The sequence below is a fragment of the Pan paniscus genome, chromosome 13 (assembly GCF_029289425.2).
Source record: "Pan paniscus chromosome 13, NHGRI_mPanPan1-v2.0_pri, whole genome shotgun sequence".
In the NCBI taxonomy this organism is placed as follows: domain Eukaryota; kingdom Metazoa; phylum Chordata; class Mammalia; order Primates; family Hominidae; genus Pan; species Pan paniscus.
The window spans coordinates 58299887-58327309 of NC_073262.2; the positions used below are offsets into that span (position 1 = coordinate 58299887).

General features: G+C 33.8%; 1 long non-coding RNA gene across 1 annotated transcript in view; it reads left to right on the forward strand.

Moving 5' to 3' along the window:
* LOC117979394 (uncharacterized) overlaps positions 1 to 25813 on the forward strand; it is a 136786-nt gene extending 110973 nt beyond the window's left edge. Inside the window, exons 7-8 of the long non-coding RNA XR_004670178.3 lie at positions 21262 to 21420; positions 23358 to 25813. This is a non-coding gene — a long non-coding RNA (uncharacterized LOC117979394). The remainder of the gene's footprint in view (positions 1 to 21261; positions 21421 to 23357) is intronic.
* Positions 25814 to 27423: the final 1610 nt, after the last annotated feature.

The window sequence follows — 27423 nt, forward strand, 5'->3', positions numbered from 1 at the left end:
CTGGAGTGCAGTGGCACGATATCGGCTCACTGCAAGCTCCGCCTCCCAGGTTCATGCCATTCTCCTGCCTCAGCCTCCCGAGTAGCTGGGACTAAAGGCATCTGCCACCACACCCGGCTAATTTTTTTTTTTTTTTGTATTTTTAGTAGAGACAGGGTTTCACCGTGTTAGCCAGGATGGTCTTGATCTCCTGACCTCGTGATTCACACGCCTCGGCCTCCCAAAGTGCTGGGATTACAGGTGTGAGCCACCACACCTGGCCTCTAATCTTTTAAAATCCTTGTTCATTTGCATTTTATTTCAAATCTCTTATCTGTTGTCTACCACATAATTATAGATTTTTAAATTTTGTTTTTCAGAAATGAAAATCTCTTCTGAACTGCTTTCACTATGGGCTTCATTACATCATACTTTCTCTCTCTGCCTTTCTAAGTAATGCCTTTAGTTTAAAATCACACCTTTTGTACCTCCAGTTTGGACTTTTATTTTATAAAGTCAGATACTTCAGTATTTTTATGTACTTATTTAACTCGCAGCAATATTTGTGGTTGTACTTGTTTGTTCTTCTTTATGGCAATGTTTTCCTAGTACATGTCCCTCTTTTACTATTGTCCCTTAGTCTTGCTCCGATTTTCCCTAGCAAGGTCTTTTTATATTGTGCCAGCTACTTTCTGATTATTATTCTGCAGATCCTGTGTTCATTTCTTTTTTCATAATTCATCTTTTAATAAATTCTTCCTTGACAGACCGTTTGCAGGACGTTCGTGTAGAGAAGGGGCCAAGGACATGTTCCGGAATAGCTGGAAGTTTTCTCAGGACACACACTTTTTACTTTACTTTTCCAGAGCTGTATACAGTGTCAGTTGTAAGCTTCTTCCCAATGCAGGGTTCCTCTCTCTTCCCCTGCTGCACTCTCATGATGCTTCTGAAAATATCATTCTCTGTGAAATTCATTCCTGATATCCCTGCTTCCATTTTATGCTAAAGGAGGTGACAGCACACACATCCATTCCATCATTCCAAACTGAAGTTTGGTTTGCCCTTTAGTGTGAACCACTCTTTTAGAATAACTCTGCTCTGCCACTTTGAGATTTGCTTCTGTTGGTATCTTCACCTATTTCTCACTTTCTTTCTATTTAATTTCTTCATAAATTGTAGTTTCAGGAGATGGTGATCTTCTAGTTTGTTCAGGAAAAATATATGGTTCTGTTTCTTATTCTGGTTATTTGGTGAGTATTTCTAAGAAGGAGTTTTTTTTTCTTCCATCTTAAGAAAAGAAATCTCTACTCGATTTTGAAATGCACCGTTGGATTTTGCTCTGATTATTCACATATTTAACTTCATAATTAGAATTTATTTCTAAGATTTCATGTCTTGCAATTCATGGATAGTGGCCAATAGGTTGCCCTGGAACCAAAAGCTACCCTGGGATCAACATGACTACAGATACTTTACCAGATAGGCAATTGTTGTCAAGATAAAAGAAATGTTCTTTTCAGCCCTAGAATCTTCACATTGAAATATACAAAATTCAGACCTTCCTAAATACTGTAAGATATTCAGTGTTATTTTCTAAATTAAATCATTTTTAAGAAGACCACTATACTTCATTAGAAATTGAAACTTGAAAAACACAAAGAATGCAAGTTCTGGAATGATAGTTACCAAATATACCAAAACATAAGCATTTGAAAGTCTTCTTAACTATTTTACATCCAGCTTATTTCAAAGTGAATTTCTAGGTGCTGAAGGGAAAAGTAACCTGAATTGTTTGTCAGGATGATATACTGAAGAAAATCTGCAAAAGATTTCTATGCCATGATAAGAAATGGTCAGTGTTCATTTGTTCTGAGTTTGTTCGCAAGTGGAAATAGCTCATCTTTGATGCATAGCTTTTGTTTTCCTCTAATTATTGATTCTGTGCATGACCTCTGGAATTGATACCTGTATTACAACACATAATTTTTGGAGGGTGGGGGTAGTGGTTTCATTTTTATTTTGTAATAAACTATGTGACAGCTATGTCTTTCATTAAGTATTTAACATAGGCAAATGATCTAATCTATTTCATCATCTAGATTATGATATTTTCTAAGTTCCCTGGGAGCCCTAAATTCTATGATTCTAAGTAAATCCAATTATTTCCACTAAAACACGAATATTCCAATTTGGATTATTAGAACCATATGGTTTGAATATTAGCGTTTTGGCCCATATATAACTCAAAATCCATTCCTCTCTTACCAATATGTGCTAATTTACATTTCAAAACAGAGTGATATTTTAAAATCCTAAGATATTGCAAAAATAGGACATAACTGAACCAAACTCTTTCTAAATTGAAAAAAGATAGATAATTCAAAATGAGAAACACTTTAAAGTTTGGGTTCAACCAAAGTAATATATTTTTCCTTTCATAGAGTAATATATTATTTCACACCAAAATCATTACCATGTATCAAAATGCTAGAAACTATAATTTTGATGTGCTCTGGTATTCCTATACTGGATAATATTTTACCTGGTTATAGTGTTAATGGGATTTTGTGTCAATATATGTTTTAGTGAAGGCATTGTCTTTCTAGTTGGAAAAATGAAGGGTTTGAGATGGCAAGTTTTTTTTTAATAAATAGAAAATCTTTCTATAAAGTTTTGAAGGAAAAGACTCTAAGAACTATACATTTATAATTAATGTCTCGGCACTGTCCCTGATGCTTTGGCTTTGCAGCTCATATCATTTCTAAGTATCAGGCAGAATAAACACTGGCTTTGTTATAGGGAAGGCTGATATAAAGAGCCATATGTGCTCCAGTGACACAGCACAAGGAGACAGACAAAGGCCTTGTCTATAAATCCCTCTTAAAAAAAATTTAGATTGCTCCCTGAACCTACTTTTATCCCTTCTAGTTTATTTAAATTAGTTCTTCCTGCCAGCCTGTACCTGCCAAATAAAACATTCCAATCAAATGTCTAGTGTGCAAAGCAGAAAGGTTTGATCTGATCCTGAAAGACTTTTGTTCTATCCCATTTCTATAACCATACTACCTAATTAAATTATATAAAACCTTTACTAAGACAAGATAGGTCAGGTACCTGAAAGAAGGAGGAAAAGAGAGTCAGTCAATTATTATAACCAAATTGGCTTTCAGTGGCATAAAACCTCATCAACCTGCTATCTCTGCCACTGACAGGTCCTCCCAGGCCTTTGGCACCTGATACCATCAGATTATCTGCTGCTTGCTTGAACCTGAACACACTCCTTTCCAAGATCTTGAAGTTAAGTTGCACAGTGAATGCACTATGCCTTCCAAAGTCTTTCCACTGTAACATATTTAGTTAATGAACACAAACTCTTAGAGAAAGAAAGTGATAGGAAAATAAAGTGCATCTAGTATATGAGTAAATGGTCCTCTAGGCATATCTTGCATAGAAATAGTAAAGTTATGATTAATAGATTATCTAATGCATTAACAAAGGCACAAGCCAGCATAGTTCAATACTATCAGATTTGCAAAATGCATTGATTTTGAAAGAGTTGCTAGGGTCTGTTTAGCCTTGAACAACTCTGGTTATGAAGCTTAAGGTTGGGTGAAAAGTGGACAACTTCTATGTGCTTAAATATTCTTAAAAAATATAATTATGTATGGTCATTTCTAAATACACAGAAAATCTGTATGTCCTACACTTTTCAATAACATAACAATTAAAACAGGTACTAATGATATTCCTGAAACACAATATGAACCCAATCTCTATCTCACCCCACATTGAGTCTATTGTTCTCTAAATGCTTCTAAATCTCTATGAGCTATTGCTTCTTAGTATTGCAATGAATAAAGAGAAATAGACAATTTATTCTTACAAGATCTATGAGGAACTGCAGTTACTAAAATGTTAATGCATAATGAGGAAATTTTACAGTTGATCTGGTCCACCACAAAAAAATATTTATTTAGGAAAGTGATTAAAAGTAACATTGCCTAGCAATTAATTTATGGTTATTCCACAGTTTTGTTTCTCCTTTTCTTTTTTCTTTTTTTTTTTTTTTTGAGACAGAGTCTTGCTCTGTGGCCCAGGCTGGAGTGCAGTGGCAGCGATCTCGGCTCACTGCAAGCTCTGCCTAGTAGCTAGGATTACAGGCGCCTGCCACTACGCCCGGCTAATTTTTTGTATTTTTAGTAGAGATGGGGTTTCACCGTGTTAGCCAGGACGGTCTCCATCTCCTGACCTTGTGATCTGCCCGCCTCAGCCTCCCAAAGTGCTGGGATTACAGGCCTGAGCCACCACGCCCGGCCCATTGTTTTGGTTTTCTATTGCAATGATTTCTTCTGCTTCTACTGTCATATTTAACCACAAGTTTAGCAAAGCTATACCGGTATTGCAGTTGCAGATATGGCTACAACATTTCAGGACATTTAAAATATTCTTATAAGCAGACAGAGGTGAAGCAAAAGGACATAAAGCTGAATAGGTGTTTCATTTTCAGACTTAAGAATGCAGAGTCTCTACCGGCGTTTTTCTATTTTAATATTCTTAGTAGGTTAAAAACTGGGCACTGATACCCAAAACACTAGAAAAACTCAGTAATGATTAATGAATAAAATTCATACTTTTACTCTAAATAAATCTTTATCAAAGATTTACAAAACATAGTGAACTTCATTAGCCGTTAATTTTTAGTCCATCAAAACAGAGTGTTTATGACAAACCTCGCTTACTATAACTATAACATATGTTTATTCCATAGTCTTAGAATAAAGGTTATATTATTCGTGGAGAAGCAATGGGCTTTCACTGATAATGCATCAGAAAAGATAGTAGCAAAGAAAAATATTATAGAACCTTAAAATGAAATAACACATTATCATAAACAAGGTAAATTTTTTTTCCGAGTATATCCAAGCTTTCCTATGTAACCTAAGGCTTAACTTTAGAAAGATTTTACTGGGTATTTTGGAGAAGTATACTCAAAGAAAAATGACTTATCTCCACAGTGGCTCTGCTACTTTCTCTTACCTAAGCACTGGTAATTGCCTTCTAAAATCCAAGAAATACATGATCTTGAACTTCACCCTCCCCAAATTTGCCCTACATGAGCATCATTTTGATTTCTTCTTTCCATCAAGATTTCCAAGCTTATATCCGCTTATATCCTCCTTTTTCTTAATGTAGCATGAAATTTGATGACTCTGTGGTTTTAGTGACACCGTATCCCCTGCTTAAACACCACTCATTCTCTCGCCCAATAGGCAAAATCTATTTTTCTTCAAAGACTCAACTCAAATGTCACCACCTGTAATGAGAATGTCCTCCAATCAGAGTCATTCAACATTACTTCATTTAGATTCCAATTATGAGACTTCATCTCACTTTTTCACATTTTATTTTAATTGTGTATGTTCTCTCTCCCCTTCTATGGGAGGTGGAATAATGTAGTAACTTCAGTCAATCAAACTTGTATATGAATTCCAACTTCCCCAACTCTTAGTTTTGTGGATTTAGACAAATAAATCAACTTTGCAGAGCCTCAGTTTCTTCATATTTAAAATAGGAATAACAATATTGGCCCAATATATTTTCAGAGAGATTAGATAAAATCAAGTATGGAAAATATTCAGCATGCTGTCTGAGATATTATGCAATTTAGATGATGACTATCATAAAGTCAGGTTCTATGATTTACTTATCCTTATGTTTCAAATGCCTGGACTACTGTCTTGCATATATGTCTGACTCATTCAACTTCTTAGAAGCCTAAAAACTCTCCCAGAGAATTTAAGAATTCCCACCCATGCTCATGAAATACACCATAACCCAGAAAAGGAGAAACATAATGTTAAGCCATTGGATAGATTTTCTGGAGGATAAGAGAAAAGCTCAAGTACATACATCTACATTTTCAAATGCCTCACTCTACTACAGGGTTATCTGTAAACAAATTAAGCGGTCAATGGAAATAACACTAAATTGCGACAGAAAGAATTATGCCTTATTCCTGACTTTGTCATTTCAGAACACTGTGATGTGCTATAATTCCAGACCCTCTCAAAGGCCCTGTTGTTTTCATCTATAAGATGGGTATTACTGCATATCCCTTGACATAGGGTATTTGTTAATAGGATTAGATGATAGTCATAAATATATCTGGCAAACTGAAAAAGAAAAAAATGGCTTTTGAGGAGAAACTCACTCAGTGTTGTATTCAAGTTTTCAATACTTAGTAGCAAGTAATGGAGAATGTTTCCACAATTGTAAGTATAGATAATATCTACCTTGCAAAGGAGTTTGGAGCATTAATGTTAATATAAAAATACTTCATGTTTCATAGTAATTGCTCAAATGTTCTAATATGTATCATCATAAGATATTACTTTATTATAAAGAATATACTAGCAATACAAAAATAAATATAACAACCTTGATATTTTAAGTATGTTTCTCTCAATGTATTTTGAACATGGATTTTGTTATTAGGAGAACTAAAGCTGGTTGAGCATGTTAACTTTTGAACGTTTTCTTTTCTCATTTCTTTTACTCATGGATGTGAATCTCCTAAACTCATCATTAGTAATTCAACCAAAACATTTCACTCTGTCCTTTTAAAAGAGACTGTTTACAATATCTTTATTTTAGCACCTATAAATGTACCAAGTTGTCCAAAGAAATTGGCTCCTGGTAGGAACAAAATGTAAGAGGGGGGTCGCTGCATGCAAAGCCTTAGCACCATAATGGAAGTGAGCATTTCATATTTTAATTTGATCAGGTGGGCTGTACCCTGCCAACAGTACTTTATAACTACTTAATATTTCCTAGTCATTCGAATGTAAATAAGCTTGTCAAGAGAATTTGGGTAAATTTTTTATTTTTATTTTTTTTTAAGCAAGCATGTTTGGCAGGCAGGTTTTCCCAAGATCACCCAGCTTTAATTTTAAATTTCAAAAGCCTCACATTTAATCCCTTGAGCTGGCCTGGTACCTTGCACCATCTGTTCCCATGGTTTTGTTATAACAGTGAGCACCTGCAGAGTTTTGCAACATTTCAAGCTGATTGTGGACAAAAATCAAAATAATTATAATTTTCATAAAGTAAAGACTTCCATTCAGACACTACAATTCCATCTAATGTGGATTTTGGAAAACCAATCTTGCTTATAATTTGTTTCTTATGGATAAGGGTAATTTATTTCTATTTTGTTTTTGTGGAAGATCAATCCTTTAAAACATATGCACAATCAATGTGGAATTCTCACACTCCAGCCACATCCAGAAAATTCTTGGATAATGCTAGTCAGTTCTTAGATCAGGGCTTCTTGATGTATCTTGATTAGACAAGTCCATTAGTCAACAGCCATAACGAAGTTAGTCTTACTTTTTATTGTTCACACTTTTTGTTGTTTGTTGTCCGTTTGTTTGTATGAATAGCAATGAGATTCTCCACACATTTTATTTTCAAATGTTTTTACACTGTCAATAGAAGTAAAACATGTATGCATTATCCATTAAAGACAGAAAAAGGAAAGATAAGGTGAGTGCTCACCTTCTCCCTATATCGTTGGAATAGAGAAGTCATTCATGTAAACATAGGATTCTGTATTAGAAAACCTGAATGTTGGCAGATCAATGTCTTCTGGTAGTTAAATATCTTGCCAGTAGGCTAGTCATCCATAGGACACTAGATAATTACTTATATAGGATGAAAAAAAGATCTTTTAACATGGATACTCAAGTATTGATCTTTTGCTCTTTGTCTTGGTATTTAGAAAGAAATCTTAAAAACTGTCAATGGCCGGGCGCAGTGGCTCACGCCTGTAATCCAAGCACTTTGGGAGGCCAAGGCGGGCGGATCACGAAGTCAGGAGATCGAGACCATCCTGGCTAACACGGTGAAACCCCGTCTCTACTAAAAATACAAAAAATTAGCCGGGCGAGATGGCGGGCTTCTATAGTCCCAGCTGCTAGGGAGGCTGAGGCAGGAGAATGGCATGAACCTGGGAGGGGGAGCTTTCAGTGAGCCAAGATCGCGGCACTGCACTCCAGCCTGGGCGACAGAGTGAGACTCCATCTCAAAAAAAAAAAAAAAAACCTGTCAATGACACCCACTTTTTAATTTTTTTGTTTGAAGTGTTATCCTTTTATTCAAATTGCATAAAGTTAAAATGTTGACTTGAGTTTAGAGTCCACTGACCAGTAGCTAAGTATGATTAAGTATGATACATTTGATTTAGTTTTGCTAAAACTCAAAAGAGAGTAATAATTTTGCAGTGTATGTATATTACCTCACTAAGACATCACCAGAAGCATGGTAGAGTGTTGTAAGAGTTTTTTCTCTATAACATTGGAGTTCAGTCAATACCACTTAAGGATGCCCTAAAAGAATATGACAAATAAGAGAGTAAATCTATTGGCCAGAGAGAAAAATCGCCTTTGGCCTTGTGGAAGAATGGTATAGCCACCAAAGGTGAACTGCCATGCCAAAAGGAATAGAAGGAATGAATGTGGTGCTCAGTTGAGAAAGTTGAATAAATCGGTGTCTGGTAGAGATTGCTATCCTGGTGACACATTGGTGATAACTGCAATTCCTGACAGAATAGAGGCAACTACTAGAAGGGCCTGAGATGCTTGGAGAGGCATCTGGAGACAAGATCCTGCTCAAAAGATTAGGCAAGAATTGGTGGTGGTAGACTTGTAGCACAGTGTGTGAAAGACAAACATTAGCAACACAGAAAGATCTTGAAGAGAAAGGTATACTTTAGAAGGCTAGATATCCAATGTCAGTTAATAGTAGCTAATAACTTAATAACTTAGCAATTTTTTAATACTAATTTCACTACCACTGTATTTTCTTGCAAAGCTTTTAAAGCTTGAGGAAATTTGTATTACAGTAACAAGATAAATAATTTTGTTTTAAATTTGAGTTAAAACTTTTATTTGGAAAGGTTTCATAGACAGCCTAGTTCAATTTTTTTGCACGTAATCTAACAATCTGAGTAACTCTGAGTAACACCTTTGTGTTTTTTTGTAATTTTTTTTTTTTTTTTTTGCTGTGGGGTATCATTAGACCATGAAGTACTGTTTTAAGTACATGTTTCTTGCCTTCTTTATCTGAAAAATAAAAAGCTGTTGTTAATATATAAGAACAGCACTCATTAAAGAACAAAAAGTGTATATATACTATTTGTTAAAACAATTGTATTATTTAGATATAAGCTAATGAAAATGTCATATACAAATGTAATTTCCAAAACATTTGTCAATGAATAGCAAATTGGAACACAAATGCAGACCTTCTTACTCTCATGGCCAGAGTAAGAAACATTAATAAATCAGGAGTCAGACAACTTGAGTTCTTGGCCCAATTTTCTATTTAGTAGCAGAGAGAACTTGAGAAATAAGGATTATGAGTCACTTAAACTCTGGGTTTCCTAATCTTTTGAAACTATATTATGAGCTTCATGTGGACAGGGATTTTATTTGTTTTGTTTATTATGCTGCTACAGAACTGTGATAAATGAGGATTTGGACAGAAGATCTCTTCAATCTTTGCTGGTTCCAATATTCACAAAATAATAATGTGATAGTATGTGATAATATACTACACTAAAAAAGCTGTGTTTTATCTAAGAGAAAGACAGTGTTAGAAATGACAGAATGATACTTGTAGTCTTTGTTTATTTTATATAGTGCAGTGAATCCAGTTGCTCAAGGAATTGATATGTTGTTGCCAGACTGATTCAGTCTCAAAATTATTTTCACTTTGATTAGACCCTAGTAGTTTATATACATATATATTGTAAGGTAGATACCGACATGTTATCCAAATTGCGATCATTTCAGTCATCACATACCAAATTATTTTTTGATATTATTCTTAGAGTTCAGATCTCCAGTTGTGGCTTGATTTGATAGCTGGCTGGAATTATGCACATTCTCAGAAGTGAACATTATCATGTATCAAGGCTGTTGACATTTACTTCTGAAAATTTTACTCAAATTTTACTCAATTTTTTAAGCCCCAAATAATTCTATATTATGTAGAGAGTGATTAACACCATGAGTTCATAAACACACACACACAAAGCATATTTCAAAACATCAGCTAAAAATATAAATGGATGGTTTCACTGAATTATTAACTATATAAATTTAAAATATTTTTAACAAGCAAAATACCTTTTTTTCATTTTGCCATCGCTGTCATAAAATGTGCTTGTCAAACTTTTAAATTAAGAAACTCTAACTTTATATTTTATCCCTCCTATAACCAGTCCCTTCTACATCCCCCTCCCCCACAAAATAACTACATTGAAGCTGCTCTTGTCATTTTGGGCCAATGTAAATTCTTCAATTTTTTTCAAAGAACAATAAGAAAAAATATATATATTTATAATATATATTATTTAATTATTTATATATTATTATAAATTATTTATATATTATATATATATAGTTTCGCTTTTGTCGCCCAAGCTGGAGTACAATAGTGCAATCTCAGCTCACTACAACCTCCGCCTCCAGGTTTCAAGTGACTCTCCTGCCTCAGCGTCCCGAATAACTGGGATTACTGGCACCTGCCACCACGCCTGGCTAATTTTTGTATTTTTAGTACCAGATGGGGTTTCATCATGTTGACCAGGCTGGTCTTGAACTCCTGACCTCAGATGATCCACCTGCCTCAGCCTTCCAAAGTGCTGGGATTACAGGTGTGAGCCACCACGCCGGGCCAAAGATACATATTTTTTCTTCTCCTTTTATGACACTGCTTTCCTACTATTCCTATTCCCCATCCCCTTTTTTTCAATTCTTCATTTTACTTCCAGTTCCACAGGCTCTCTTTGGAACTTTGTATTTCACTTTCTTAACATGTTCCTTTGAAGAACCTCCTATTGTTATTATGGACACTACTACCTTCATGATGCCCTCACATTTATGCTGGCCATTTATCATATTGATAATGCTCCGTATATTTACCGTAGGTTTTCCAAGTTAAATTTATTTGGGATATACTGGATTGCTTTCTAGTTTATTTGGATTATTTGTATGTATGTATGTCTGGATGTCTGCTTAATTTGTTTTGCTTTTTCTTTTACCACTTGTCAAGTTTAACCCTGCTGAGGCAAGTACAAGTGATGCCTCAACAACTGAGATTCAATCAGTCATCTTGGAAATGTGAGATCTTTATAGATTACATTGCAATATTCACTCATGGAAAAAGTTACACAGAGATAATTTTTGTATTAATAAAAAGCCATACTTGAATCGTTCCTGAAAAAAAAAATGGCAGCTACAACTTTAAACTCACCACAGTGAAATGATTATCACATCACCATATGAACTGACCAGCTCAGCAGGTCAAGCCCAGTGTACATAGGTTTGTCTTACATATAGTTGTCTTACTTCTCCTACCTTGAGGATATTGATTACTGTTGACTTTTATATCCCAAGCTGTCTAGCATATTACCTGAAATATGGTGGTCATACAGCAACAATATTATTGTTATTATTTTAATAAATGAATGTTTTAAAGTTAGGCAAAGCCTCAAAACATGGCATTCTAAAGGATGGCCATTTATATAGAAAGCCACGGAAATTTTAGGATGGCTAAAGATTATTTAACCCTATTTTAAAGAGCTATTTTTATAAAGTGTATTTCATTGGTTACAAGGAAATCATGCTTCCACTGTTCCATGTCTTCCCTTGTACTTTTTCTTTATTTCTTTTCTTTTCTTTTCTTTTCTTTTTTTTTTTTTTTTTTTTGAGACGGAGTCTCACTCCATCGCCCAGGCTGGAGTGCAGTGGTGGGATCTTGGCTCACTGCAACCTCTGTCTCCTGGGTTCAAGCAATTCTCTGCCTCAGCCTCCCGAGTAGTTACTTTTTCTTTCATTTTAAGTAAAAACAAATAGTGATTTTCAAGCTTCCACAAGTTTCAAAGCATATGCCCTCTTTACTACATCTTTGATTTCTTAGCTTCCTCTCGAATTGCCCCCATGTCTTTGTACAAGAACTTCTTTAAAGTTTTATGAAATACAAATCAAAATTGAACCTTAATTTTTAAAACTTTGCACTACCTCTTTTGGCTAGAATTTCTTGTGATAATAGACTCTGAAATATATTTAAGATGCTGACTTTTATTTTTTAACAGTAAAATTGAGTTTTTAATCACGAGGAAAATAAAACACTTATTTCAATTTAGACAATTTTTATCTAGTTAAATACTTTTCAGGTTTTTCCATTTGTTTTATTTTCTACTTTTCACATGTTCCAGGTGGTTATATTTAGGTAAAAGTTAAGAAACAACGATACATAAAGAAAAAATATTTGAATTATTTATAAAACTACTTCAAAAGAATCATTTTTAAAATAAAATTGCCTTTTAAAAGGGAGAAACAGTCTGAAAAAGATTGTTTTCAACTCAACAGTTTTTCATTTTATATTCTTTACTATATTTTTTAAAGCCTAAGCCACTTATTTTATAAGATGATACTAATAACAAATCAAATTTTCATTTTATGTATCAATTGACCTCTAAATTGAGAAATATATATATATATTAACTATATTAAACCTCAAATTTTTAAGTTCGCTAGTTCCCTAAGCCCTGAATATTGTTAAGGTACTAGTTTTGGAGAAAGAACCCTTATTTTAATATCTTATTTCTGTCACTATGACCTAGGAAAGTTATATAACTCCTGTGGCCCTCTCTTCATCTGTAAAATAGAATAATAATAGCATAAATTCCTGTCTGTATTGTAGGGTAGATAAGCAAATGTATTCAAAAAGCTTAGGATGTATCTAGGACATGCTAAAGTCTCCATAAGTGTAATTATTTTACTAATACCTATAGTTGCTTAATGGATATCTCCTGTGAAACAAGTAACTATCTTTGACCATCTTGTTACTTCATTTTCTCATAAAGATAAATTAATATTAAAATGAGATTTAATTAACCATCATAGTGATAAGGTCTCCAAATTCTTTGCTTAGACATTTTGAAACATTACAACCAAAAGTAAGAACACTAAAGAGATTTCATATTTCTTGAGCCTTTACAAGTTGCCAAGCACTGTGTTAGGCACAGGCACTTTCTTATCTATCTTTCTTATTGGCACTACCCCCCATACCGGAGTCAAAGTAATGGAGGCTCCCAGAAGTTAAGTAGCACACACTGGAGGTGACAGCAAGACTTCAAATGTCTGTCTAACTCTACAGCTAGGAATTTTTTGTAAAACAAGAACCAAAGAATGTCACTATCCTGCTTAACACCTTTCAATAGCTTTTCATTGCATATAGAATACAGTGATATCCAAATTTCTTACCACCTAAATGTGGCATTTTCCCTGGTCTGTGCCTGACTTCCTAACCTCATCTTGTCTGGGCTTTCTCCTCATCATTCCAGTCATTCTGAAATGCCATGTTTGTTTTTGCCATAGCAGAAATCTAAGAATTGCTGATCTAGAATTATCTGGCCTCAGATCTTTGCATAATTGGCACCTGTGCAATATTTTTCTCAGTTCCGTCTCACCCATACAGGATTTCCCTGGCCACCCAGTCTAAATAATGGTCTCAAGATCTGTTTTCCCCAATGTCTGTCTAGCACATCACCTTACTTTATTTGCTTCAAAGGATGTATTGCTATCTGAGGTTGCTTTATTTTTTAAAAATAAAATTTGTTGTCTATGTTCCCTGATAGAACATGAGCTATCTCTCCATTTCCTAATGGCCAATATTTATTGAGTAAATGAACGAATAGAGCTCTATACTTACAATTATAGCATTTCTCATAACATGACAGCTCTTACCTAGCAGTTCGACCTCTTTTATTTATGATAGCATATTGAAACTTTAAGCACATACTTTGAGTCTAGACTCATTTTATATTTTTTCATTCCATCTGACATTGTTACTTTGAGAAACAGAATTCGACAATAAAATCAACAAACAATAAACATCCAAAATTAGGACCGTAAAAATAAAACACCTAGGCTAAAACTTTTTATAAAGACACAATTCTATTAAACCCATAATTTATCTCTGAAAATTATATAACTTATTATAGGTTGAATATGTACAGCATATCTAAGTTTTAAGAAAATTAATATTCTTAATCTGAGATTTGAAGCATTTGTACTCTGTGAAGAGACTTGCACAAATAAAATCTATTGAATTACTATGTTACAATATCTTAAATATTGTATTGTTAAATAATATGTTACTATGTTACAATATGTTAAAATTAAAATCTAAAGAAAGTTTGTTTATTTAAGGCAACATAAGTCAATTCCTTTGATTGATATTTTGAATTTTTATGATTGACCTCTCAACAATTTATGTGTAACACAACAAAATTTGCATTATAAAGGACACATAGTTATTCATTTTAATAATTAGTGCTGATCAAAACTGCTATATAATCATTTGTATATTATAAAATGAAGAACTTTTGAGGATCTGCATCTACATTTCAAAACTTAAATAACAACCTCTGACTTCTAACCAACTTAGAAAATAACTGAAATATTATATTATTTCTTATGTAGTGTACTCCCAATATCAAGCATTACATTTTTAAATAAATGTTTTTTCTGCTCTTTAGTACAGATGCTGGTTTAACAACTCATGCATTAGATATTTGGAAGTAAATTATAAATTTTATTATTACGGAGACATTAAATAAATATGATATATTATTTTTAAATAAGTACAGAATATGTAAAATTCCATATATCTCAATGCAGTGTGACTGCTTTTTATATTGAAAATCTTATGATGACTTAATACCCGAGTGTGGTTTCGAGTTAAAGTGTGCTACAAGTGCTTCTGCGGTTTTTGATTTTCCTTTTAGGACTTATTGGAGGAAGAGAGAGAGAGAGAGAGCATTCAGAGCGCCAGTAAAAAACAAAATCAATGCTTTGCTGCTGTTGTTGTTGTTGGGCTATAAACACTCTACTTTGGTTGGTTATAATGCTACCAAAATCCACAGTACTTAATTTATCTAACCTTCTGATAGTGAATGAACAAAGGTAAAAATAACAGGCTAGTTATAAACTAGTACTATGGTGATGACATTGTGAATTATTTAAAAAGGGCATATTCAATGTGACCATAGAGCCATCAATCATAATAGACATTGATGAGAAAAAGAGGTTTCAGTCACTTCCTATCTGCAAGGAGAACAATTCTATCTCACAGGTAGCTATGAAGTGCTGGGTGACCTGATGTCACTTGCATTGTTGCTCTACCCTTTGAACGGAGAGAGTAGATTCTCTCAATATTAGAATCGAATGAGTAAATAAATTCGCAGTTCACTGCCACTTTCCTTCCGAGTGCACACTTCAATTTGTCTAACAATAGAGAGGACAGAAAAGCAGAAATCTCTTAAAGCGTGGATGAATTTTTTATGGTATGTTCAAATCCAGCTGCAAAGGATGGGGTTTTAAATGGTAGCAGACACTCTTTTAGAGGGAGCCCCAAGAGACGAAATCTTTTGGAAGTGTTTTGTATTGAATTCATTCCTTTCCACGTACATCCGTAGCTTTTCTTCTTCTGAAGCCCTGCTTTTACTAAATTGTTCCACTATCAAGTTCACATTGATTTTTAAGATGACAAATAGAAACACTTCCTTTATCTTTAATATACACACACACTACAGTAGAATTTCCATTTCAAATGCATAAGAACAGTTTTTAAAGTGCATGCACGTAATACTATTTTATTTGTCTGTTTCATTCAATAGGAAGATTAGGATTGCAGGAGAAGAAAGAGGTGGCTAGTTAAAACATTTTAAGAAAACACTATACTAACAAATTTAACCTCTTTCTTCTGTTCAAATATTCAGAATAATTTCATTTGCCACAATCCCTCATCTCAGAGTTTTCTATTTGAAAGTTATCATGGCATGCATTAATTTATATTACCTAAATTTTTGAGTATCACATTTCCCTCATCACAGAATCCTACAAAATCCTCTGGCATTTACAAACTACAAAGCTACAAAAGTGTGCATATTTTTCTTATATGCTAAAATCTACTGCTTCATTCCAGCACATTAACATTTATGACATAAACTCAAGAATGGTATGGACGTTTTTTTACAAAGTTTTTTTTTAATTAGAAAATGTAGATAAATAGGCTTTCCTTTTCTACCTCTATTCCTCCTTCCCTTCTGCCACCCACATTGCTAACCCACTCTATTAGAGCAGAAATATGAAACATGTTTGCATTGCATTCTGCATCTATGGCATAGTCACTTGAAGCATGCACACTATTCATTTTTATTCACATTTCCTCTCTAATATATTCTGGAAGTATATTCATCTCAATGTAACCTCTGAAACCACTTTAAAAATGTGTACCACCACTTAATTGTTGATAACAGGTAAATCAAAGGTAAAAAGATAACTAATTAATTTTCTAGTTCAGTTTTATTTTGCTGGTACTGTTTTGAGAAAATATAACAAAACCCCATTAGTATTAAGGTAAGCCCATGAAACAACATAATATAATGCAAAAAAGACATTTAATAGTGTAGAGGAATGTTAAATTACTAATTAACTCCAAGTTACTGTATAAGAAAGCATAGTAATTTACAGGATTATTGCAATATGCAGCTTGGATTGCCACTAGGGTCAGCTAGGGAGCATTTCTTTCTATACCCTCCCCCCGCCTCTTAGTGTGGTGGTTACTGTAAAAATCTTCTCACATTAAAATGCACTGTCCTACCCACAGTTCATTGCTGCTAATTAGCAGCAGTTGAGATTTTGCTAGCAGTCATTTTTTTCTGTGTTAAGCTGCCAAATGTTACCAAATGCTCAAGATTCTCCATGCACAAAGTGTCCAGCTGCCCAGCTTGCACCACTGTGTGTGTCTTTCAGCTGTTTGCTGTCAACTTTAACACCTGTGCAAAGAAAACACTAATCAAATTATCTGTACTGGCTTTTGTTATCAGAGGGAAGGTTATCAAAAGTGTTCTGGATACTTTGGCACATGCTCATCATCTACTGCTAGAAAATCTCACTAGACACACACACACACACACATACATACACACACACACACACACACACACACACCTTTTCATCTAAGCATCCAATTGAGACCATGGCTCTCTAAAACTTAAATCACTCCAATATCTGCCATGTCAAAGTCAAGTGTTTGCACAGTCTATTTAAACTTTTATTTAAGCAATAAGGCTTGGGAAAGTCATCTTTTAGTTTTACCTAAATATATAAGAAGAATGCCATAACTTTGATTAATAATTGATTAAATAAACCATTCCTACATCAAAGACAGGAAGAAGAGCTGTTTGCTGAAAGGCTAGACTATCAAATAGGACTTTGTTGTCTTCAACATTGCTTTAGAACTACAGCATTACAGAGTAAGAAGAACATTAATTTTTGAGGCCTTAAATAATCACATAAAATAAAATTGGCTCCTTTTCTCCTTAATTAAACACTAGTAGTGTTAAAACACTATAAATCTAGAAATAATCACATAGCCTAATAATTTCCTGTCTATTCCATTGGCTTTATGACTAATTTATATTTAACCTTCTTGGGAAGCTACGATCAGAATGTACTTTCTTAAAAAATTGAAAGCAACTGTCATTGGTGTCTAATACCTGAGCAATAGGGAATAGGGTCTTAAAAATGTTTTAAAACTAAAAGGTGATATATAATGTATTACACTGCTTGTAAGGTTTAATAACACATAGCCACTGCTTTCTTACAATTACAGGGCAATTGATAAATACATAACTCTTTTGTTCTGATTTTTCTATTTATCATGATGTATTAAAGTGATTGTGTTAAGTATATAAATGTATGCATAAATGTATGCTAATATTTACATCAATAATAGCATTACAGTAAATTTAATCAGACAACCAGACTTGAAAGGGGCAGATTTCGGCCTATATGTTATATTTGTTTCATATAATTTTTTTAAGATCTTGGTTGAAATTTTATAGTATAACTGAATTTATTTTTACTTTGTTTTTACTTAAAAAAGGGAAAAGGATTGTAAAATATACCTGCGATATGAGTATAAAATTCATTGTGCTGACAGGAATGAATCCACTCAGACTATGATCAAAACTGTAGCAAAACTGTAGCCCTAGGGTAACACAGAATGAGTGTCAACTACATTTTGCTATTAAGTTTCACAAAAATCCCCTCTAGGATTTTCAATCACAATATTTGGAATCTATATTCATGTTACAGTTACAAAATAATAGCGAAGACTCATAAAAAGTATAAGAGCTTCAATTTCAGAGACATAATTTTGTGATTTAATAAAAAATATTCTTTTAATTTTTATTTTTTATAAAAAAGGACAACTTTTGTTTAATATTCATGGCTAGCTTACTAGAGATTTATATAAAATTTCTGCTTGTATAGCATTACTCTTTTTAAGATACTATTTATTCAGCCCAAATTATTAAACAAGTACAAAGATAAGATAGTATCACTATGATTCCTGATCAAATACTTTTGATTTCTCCTCTTTCTTTCGTTCTGTGTATATCTGCACTCGAAGACAAACAGCTGGTAGAGGAACTTAAAAGGTTGCTTTTTAATTCACAGCAAAACAAATGATTTTATAGATACTGTTGGATAAATGTACAAAAAACATTATTTAAAGCCAATAATTGATTCTACCTGTCCAAGTACCTGATCCTCCATAAGCAAATAAATGCCTTCCGAGTATGAAGCAGGACTTTGTACAAGTTGATTAACCTCACTGAACCTCAATAACTCAGTCTGTAAAGTGGGATTCATAATACCTAGCTTTTATTTCTGTGTAGACGAATAGTCTGTGTGAACCAGAATGGGAAGGTCTTGTACTTTCGTGATGGGTTGCATATCTTCCTGATGCAGGAGTGGCCAGACTCCATGAGCCACTGCTAGTCATGGTTGCCCTGATTTCTTCTTTATCAAATTTTGCATAGGAAGGAGTTGAACATAATAAACTCAAACTGCAGTGTAGCTCACTAAAGATGATAGGACCTCTTCTCCTCCAAAAGATACATTTTTGTGTGAAATAAGACTAATTGATCCATTGGATGGCTGAAAAATTATCCTCTAGGTGAGTTGGATTGAGAGAAAGGTTAGCTGTTTGAAATTGATGTTCCTATAGCACCACGGAAATTTCATGGAAGACTCTTACTAATAACGTCATCCCTTCTTACATATATGTCTTGTAAATTTGACTTTTTAAAACACTCGTGTTAGTCAGAAATAATTTTCTCTAAGGCGCTATTAAAATGTGACATATTGTTATTTTGTGGGCTTTGAAGAGGAATTGAAAATAATTAAAAATGGCTGCTAAAAAAGTAAATATGTGTGGCATGAAGAGCCTAGAGGCAGCTGATAATCTCTAGTTGGATTACTAGCAATAAGATGTGAATATGTGGTCCTTAGGGAGAAAACGCCACTAAATAAGCTTTGATTTGTTTCCTCAAATAATGAACTTCATGTAATCCTGTATAATATGAGCTTTGGTACAATTTTGGACAGGACAGTAACTAAGTAGTTACTAAAGACTTGTAAAGTAGAAATAGTCTTGATTTCACTTGAAAAATAAATAGCTATGCTAGGTGGCATTAAAAAGATGATGTATAATGAACGATGACGATTGTGTTGATGGCCACCATTTGTGAAGCCCTTACCAGGTGCTAACCATTTATCATTCAACAAATAGTATGGGTTTCCTACTCTGTGCCAGACATCAGTCTAGGTGTTGAAGGAAATAGCAGTTAGCAAAACAGGCAACATTTTTGACTTCTTAGGCTTATATTCCATTGGAGGGAGAGAGGCAATAAATAATAATAAACAACTGAGATAAACAATTCCACTGAAGTAAATATTTTAATCCCAATTTCATGGATGAGGAAACAGACAGAAAGGTTAAGTCATTTGCCTGTATTCCAAAGCTGGCATATGGCAGAGCCAGAATCCAACCTATAGCTGTATGATTCTTTCTAGTACATTTTGCTATGTGTCAGTAAATATACACTACAGGAAAAGAGACAGATGTGGATTTTGTTGTTTTGTGTTGGAACTAAACCATGGTTTCTTAAACAAAGACATCTCTGGCTCCATTTCTAAAGGAGGCATAGTATTTATATAGAATTTACACTGGGCACATTCAAAAGTAAAGTGCAGATATACACTGAATTGTGTTTGGAAAACAGGAGAAGATTTATTTGGCATAGCAGAAAGTAGAAGGATATAAGAAGGAGGTAAGGTCCTTGTTGGAAGAACACGAGTGACAGATGAAAGGATCTTGACTATCCTGCCTACAATCCGTAGGCATATTAAAAAAATTTAAGGTAAGTAAACCTGATAGTTGCATTATAGAGAGATTGATCAGGTTACTGTGAATGCACAAAAGTTGAAGTAAGAGATTAGATGTCAGAGTGTCTAGTTAAAGGCCAATACAATAGTGTAAAATCAGGTTAAGTGGATTGCAGTAAAACAAACCAATTCAGAAAAAATTACAAATAACCTAACTAGAAAAAAAGATTAAGGGAGAGGATTTAGGTTTAGAGGAGCAACTAAGGAGGAGTAAAAAATGATATGAGCCCAGAGCTGGAGAAGAGTGGAATTATTCATGGAAATTAGAAGGTCAGGAATGGGTCCAATTTCTAGAAGATGTTCAGTTTTAGACGTGATGAATCTGAAATGCTCATACTGAGTCTGAAATGCTCAGGCTGTAAATCCCTGGCGTATACTCTTTACTTTAGTCCATGCCATCAGTTGCACCTTGTCTTTTCTAGCCACCTCAAAGTTCTTTCCAATAAAGGAAGGCTCTTTCATGGTTCTAACTCCCTGAAAAACCAAGTAAAGTCTTCTGATTCTTGACATGTTTTGTCTTCATCTGGAAAGTCAGATTTAATCAAACCTACTTCACTTGAATCATTTTTTATTAGAATATCAAGATCTCAACAGAGTTGTCAATAGTCAATTTTTTATTTGTGATCTTATTGCAAAAAAAATCTAAAACAAAAAGGTAATAAAAATGCATGTCAAAATATCAATACCAAAACACATGAAATATGTTTGGAGAAATAATCCTGACTTGATCCTGACTATAAAATATAGTTTCTTTTCAAATTCTGCTAACCTGGAAATATATTTACTTAGTTTTATCCAGTGTAGATAGAATATTGTACTTTGCTTTTGAAAAGAAAGGTTAATTTTGGATGAAATAGAGTAGGAAAAGTGAGAGCTGAGAATAACCAGCTTTTATCTTCTTCCTTCCCAGCCACCGAAAGAAGCCAGTGCCTGGGATTCTGAGATGCAGCCACATCATAAAGTTTCATTACTCAATTGCAGTAGAGAAAACCTCAAAGGAACCACTTCTAATGGAAACTGCCTCAATTCCTGGTCAAGTCTCACAGTCCTAACGTGGAGGTGCTCTGAGGTAGGGGCAGATAGTTTTAAAAAGTTCACTTCATAAGAAGTTACAAATTAATTGTAAAGTATCTCAAAAATGATCACGATATCCCTTTTCTCTTATGGTATATGACTAATAACTTGATATATTTTTTAAGGCTCTGTAGCATAAAAATTATTTTAAAAGATCATTTAGTACTACCCTACTTTTTAAAGTAAATGCTACTAAACATAACACAAACCTTCTAATAGTTTATAATGTCAATTCATCTTTTATTTTTTCTGAATTATTATTTAGTTCTTCATTTAATTTTTCAGGGTCAATTTATTTTTCATTTCCTTTCTGGACATATTAATTTCAGTTTTAATTTTCTACTGCCATGACTTCAAAAGGTTACTGAACTGCGTCACGTCTAATCTGTTTAGATATGGTCAAACTCTCACCACTGCTGTACGTTAGGCCTAAGTTAGGTTTAAATGGGAAGGTGGATAGTATATCGGGGGAGGGGGAAGGGGAGGGGGAGGAGGAGGGAGAGGGAGAGGCAGAGGGAGAGGGAGAGGGAGAGGCAGAGGGAGAGGGAGAGGTGGGGAAGAGAGAGAGAGAGCGGCCCAAAGTAGGAAAACTCAGGCAGGAGTTAATGTTGCAGCCTTGAGGCAGAATTTCTTTTCTAAGAAATCCTGAGTTTTGCTCTCAAGGCCTTCTACCTGATTGGATAAGCCTCACCCACATTAAAGAGGGCAATTTCTTTTATTTAAAGTCAACTGATTATAGATGTTAACCACATCTACAAAATAAAATCACAGTAACCCCAAGATTAGTATTTGATTAAATAACTGGGTACTATAGGCTAGCCATCCTGATGCATAAAACTATTGTAGATAGATTTAACAAACTGTTTTTATGATAGTTTCGTGGTTTTCAAAGAGTAATTCATTTTAAAGATACTCATTGAGTGACTTTTATGTGCCAGGCACCAGTATGAATATAAACTTAGGAATACTAAGCAGGCTAAGATAAACTCCTTGCCTTCCAAGAACTTACAGTGTTATCAGAAGATAGATATACAAATAAGTTAATATGATGCAACTTGATGAATGTTAGTTTTAAGCACAAGCAGAGGAAGATGGGAGCATAGAGAAGGGGAAATTTCTCCTGCGCAGTTAGTTCAAGAATTCTTCCCGGAGAAAGTGACCTCTGAACTAAATGTTTAGGGATTCTGTAATTTACTAAGCAATACTTACAAAAATCTGTTATGCCAGATGCAGTTCTAGGGACTGGGATTCTATAGAAAAGATCTCAACTTTCATAAAGATATCTTCTGGGGAGGAAAGTGAGACACTAACACAAGCAAACAATTAATTAAAATCTTCAGTAGTGATTAGAGCTACTTAAAATATATCAAGGTTGTATGATTCAGCCTCCATTTTGCTATTGTAACATTTAAGCTGATACGTGGAAGACAACAAAGAAATAATGAGTAGGTGAAAGGAAATGCATTTCCAAGCTTCGGAAACAGCAAGAGTAAAAGCAAACCAACAGTCGCAGCTAGAGCAGCATTAAAAGATTTTATTTATTTAAAATTTGCTTTTGAAAAACGCTTGATCCACTCTAATTGTCATGTTTTATTTACATTAAATTTAAATATTAAATAATACCTTAGCATAATTTAAATTCACCTCCTTGGTCTTAATAGTAACTGTGCTTTATTTCTTGTCTCCCATCTTCTTTATACTCTTCTTAAGATATCACATGTATATGTGAATTTGCTATAACTGACTTACAAATTTTTAAGTAACGGGGAGTCTTTTTACCTGGTGCAGTTTAAGAACCCATTAAACACAAAGTACTGAATAACTGAAGAATGGATGTGGTAGGCTGGTAACAGCTCCCAAAGTTACGTCCAAAGATACGTTCCATCTCCCCGGCACCTGTGTATGTTACCTGATATGCTAATTTTTTTTTAGATGTGACTAAGTTAAGGATTTTGAGATGAAGAGACTATCCTGAATTATCTGAGTGGGTCCTGAATGTCATCACAAGAAGCTTTATAAGAGAGAAGCATGAAAACCAGAAGAGGAGGAGGAGGCAACGGGACCATGAAGACAAGAGATTAGAGTGATGTGGCCACAAGTCAAGAAGTGCCGGCCTCCAGCAAAAAACTGAAAGTCAGGAGCAGGATCTCTCCTAGAGCCTGTGGAGGGAACTTAACCCTGCCAATAACTTGATTTTGCCCCAGAGAAACTGACTTCAGACTTCTGGCCTTCAGGATGGCGAGAGAATTAAATCGCTGTTGTTTTTAGCCAAGTATGTGGTAATTTTGTTACAACAGCCACAGAAAACTAGTACAGTGGAATTTTAGCATACTAAAGAGCAGTAGAATTGTGATTTTATCCACACTTACTGGATGGCAGGTTTCCTCTGCAGCAGAAGAGAATAAAATGTTGCCTAGGTAATGCTGACCACCAAAACTTCTGCCATGGACTCAGCAGTGTGAACAGACCCTGGCAATCTATGTACACATAAAACGCCATGAACATTTTGCATTTTCTGATTTGAACTGAATAGGCGTTCTACTCTGTAAATATTTACAAAAAAACTAAATATATATTTATGTTAACCCTTTGCTAGAGATTTTTAAACAAACAAAAAACTACCAGATCTTATTCACCATTTTTGATGTCAGTAAAGTGTGTTACGCAAATTGGCTTCAAAAATTAAAACCTGTAACAAACTTTGAGTCTTGAAATGCATGCTATGTATGATCTTAAAAACATGTAGGTAGGCTTATTAGTTCATAGAGGTTCATAGTATTTCATATGTTTTTCAGACTATATGTAGGGAATTGCTGACAAATCTTGGTATCACTAAATCCATTATCATGTTCTGAAATGTCACCAAATTGAGCCTACATATTGTGAAGAGTGAGTGTATGGCCATATAGTGTATGGCCTCAAGATTTTGTCTTATAATTTAAGTTTCAATGTCCACACCTCATCTAAATTAGGGTGCCATTTGGACTATCATGTTTAATAAATTTACCACTAAGTAATTACATTAAAAACAAATTTATCTTAAAGATGTAAAAATTGTTTTCATTGAAGAAGGTAGTTACTTTGGTAGCATGTTAACAAAGCCCTAGGAATTGTAAGACTGTATTTTAATGGAGGCATACATGTGTAGTAATTGTAAAATGGTTCTGTTTTCATATCTGGATCTTTTATATGTGTGTCTGCATTAAGAAATACCCATAATAAAATAAAATCTTAATTTAACAAAATTAATATATAGAAAGAAATTTTATAAATAATAGACTTTTAAGATGATCAAATAACCTTGCTGATCATCTAGTCTCACACCTTTTTTGTAGAAGGCTAGACTAAAATTCATAAATGTAAATGATCTCTCTAAAGGCATATGGCAAGCTATTGGACACACCAGGAATAAAACCCAGGTCTTCTGACTCCTAGTCCAGGACTCATCACAAACACCATGACTCATTACTTTCATTGTAAAAGACTCTGGCACAAGCTGTTAACTGGTTAAATGGCTAAAGGAGGAAAGGTAAAATAGTAAAACAGAGTGAAAGCGATACCACCCCATTGAAGATCATTCTAAATTAAACATAGATGTCTTTGAGATTATAAATAAAAATATACTTTGAATATATTTGACTACAAAGTCAATTTTAAAATATTCAAAGTTAGTTCTTCAAAAAACTAAAAAAAGAACTACAATATGATCCAGCAATCCCACTACTGGGTATATATCCAAAGGAAAGGAAATCAGTATGTCTAACAGACATCTGTACTTCCATGTTCATTGAAGCATTACTTGCAGGAATCAAGACATGGAATCAACCTAAGTGTTTATCAGTGGATGAACGGATAAAGTAAATGTAGTATATATACACAATGGAATACTATTCAGCTTTGAAAATGAAGGAAACTCTGTCATTTAAGACAACGTTAATTCAGCCTAGAGATCATTATCTGTAGGTTGTGAAATAAGAAAGACAAATACTGCATGATCTCACTTAAATGTGGAAGCTAAAAAAGTTGAACTCACAGAAACAGAAAGTAAAATAGTGGTTACCAGAGTCCTGGGGGTTAGTAGCAGTGATGGAAGGATTGAGAAGATGTTGGTCAAAGAGCACAAAACTTCAGCTGGACCGCAAGAATAAGTTTAAGAGTTCTATTGTACATCATAGTGACTACAGTTAACAACAATATATTGTACAGTTGAAAATTGCTAAGAAATTGATTTTAAGTGTCTTCGCCACAAAAAGAAAATTATGTGAGGTAATGGACATGTTAAATAGCCTCATTTAGCCATTCCACAATGTATACATACATCAAAGCATCATATGGTATACCATATGTATATATAATTTTTACCTGTTGATAAAAAAATAAAAATTTGAACAAATATATATTTTATCTTTCAAAGAAGATTCAGAATTTAAAATATTAAATTTAAAATATAGAAATGTTAGTCTAAGTTTGGATTTTCTAATACAAAATATTACTGCTTAACACTAAAGAGTAGGTAAAAATATTAGTTTAATTTTCTTTTTTATCATTTCCAAAAGATTTTAGTATTCTTTAAAATAGTCTCACTTATCTTAATTGTTCATTAAAGATCTATAATCCATTATGTATACGTATATTGAAAGGAAAAGACCTAGTTTTGGGCCTTTATTTTGGAAAATCTATGACTCTTTGACTCTGTTTTCTCATCTATAAAATGGACTTTTGAGAACATTCAACTAACTTGCAATTATGGTGAGAATTAATATGTGAAAGTGTTCAGCTTCTGTCAAATGCTTCTTGTGTGTGTGTGTGTGTGTGTGTGTGTGTACATGCCTGGGCATTTGCATGTATTTGTGTGCCTGTGTTTGTGATAATAATTTCTATTTATGTCACGATCTAGTGGTGCAAAGACAAAGGGTATGTCTATTTAAAAAGCTCGAGTGCAAGAAAGAAAGACAAGAAATACTTCCTTCAGTAAAAAGTAGATTTAAAGGGAGGGATTAGTTTTATTGAAACTATGACTGCTGCTTCTCATTGTCAGGGAAAGTAATATCACTAGGAGTTACATGGAACAAATGCTTAAATAAATGATCGGGATAGATAGCTACTTACTCTGACTAATAGGAAATGAGTGACCTTTAAAATGACTCAGATTCCCAAAAATCTCTGACTCCATTCTATAATCTGTGTTTTGTTCCATATAAAATTAAACAATAAATATAGTTAGGAGCAAAATTACAAATCTAAAAGAGATGAGGACTGGGAACCCGGGGACCAAAGTTCTACTCTTTTGTTCTTACTCACTTGGTTTGTGACCTTGAACAAATCACTATACCCTCCCGGGCTTCAGCCCCATTACTTTCAACATGAAGGGGGTCTAAGGTCCCTCCAGCTTTAACACTTGGTGACACTATGATTCCAGTTCATAGCTTCTTGCTCACAATATTTGACACTTTGTTGACATACTGTCAGAAACTTTACACGTTTTCCAAAAGCCATCACAGAGTATTATCAGGTCATTAATGTAGAGTTTTAAGAGGAAACTATAAAACATCTTTCACTGGGTATTTGTTATAGCAACTACGTTTATACTATTGGATTCCTCCGTGATGATAGATAGATAGACAGATAGATAGATGGATAGATAGATAAAGATATACTTCTAAAAGAAATCAACTATGTTAGGCTAATACACTATGAGTAATAAAGTTGTACTACAAGTATGTGTGACAAAATATCTTCATGTAAATCTTCTGCTTATTCCTACTCAGCTAATGATATAGAGATAAAATGTATCTGAGCCCATTTGTGCTTATGAATGTAAAAAAGTAATTTATTTATTTGTGTGTGTATATATACACATCAGTGTATGTATACGCATATATGTAAATAGAAAAATTCTGGAAAAATTGCTAAAAGATGTATGCATTATAATGTTTTACTATATATACTTCTGTACCATTTCACTTTTCCACAATGAGCATGTAACTACTTAATCATA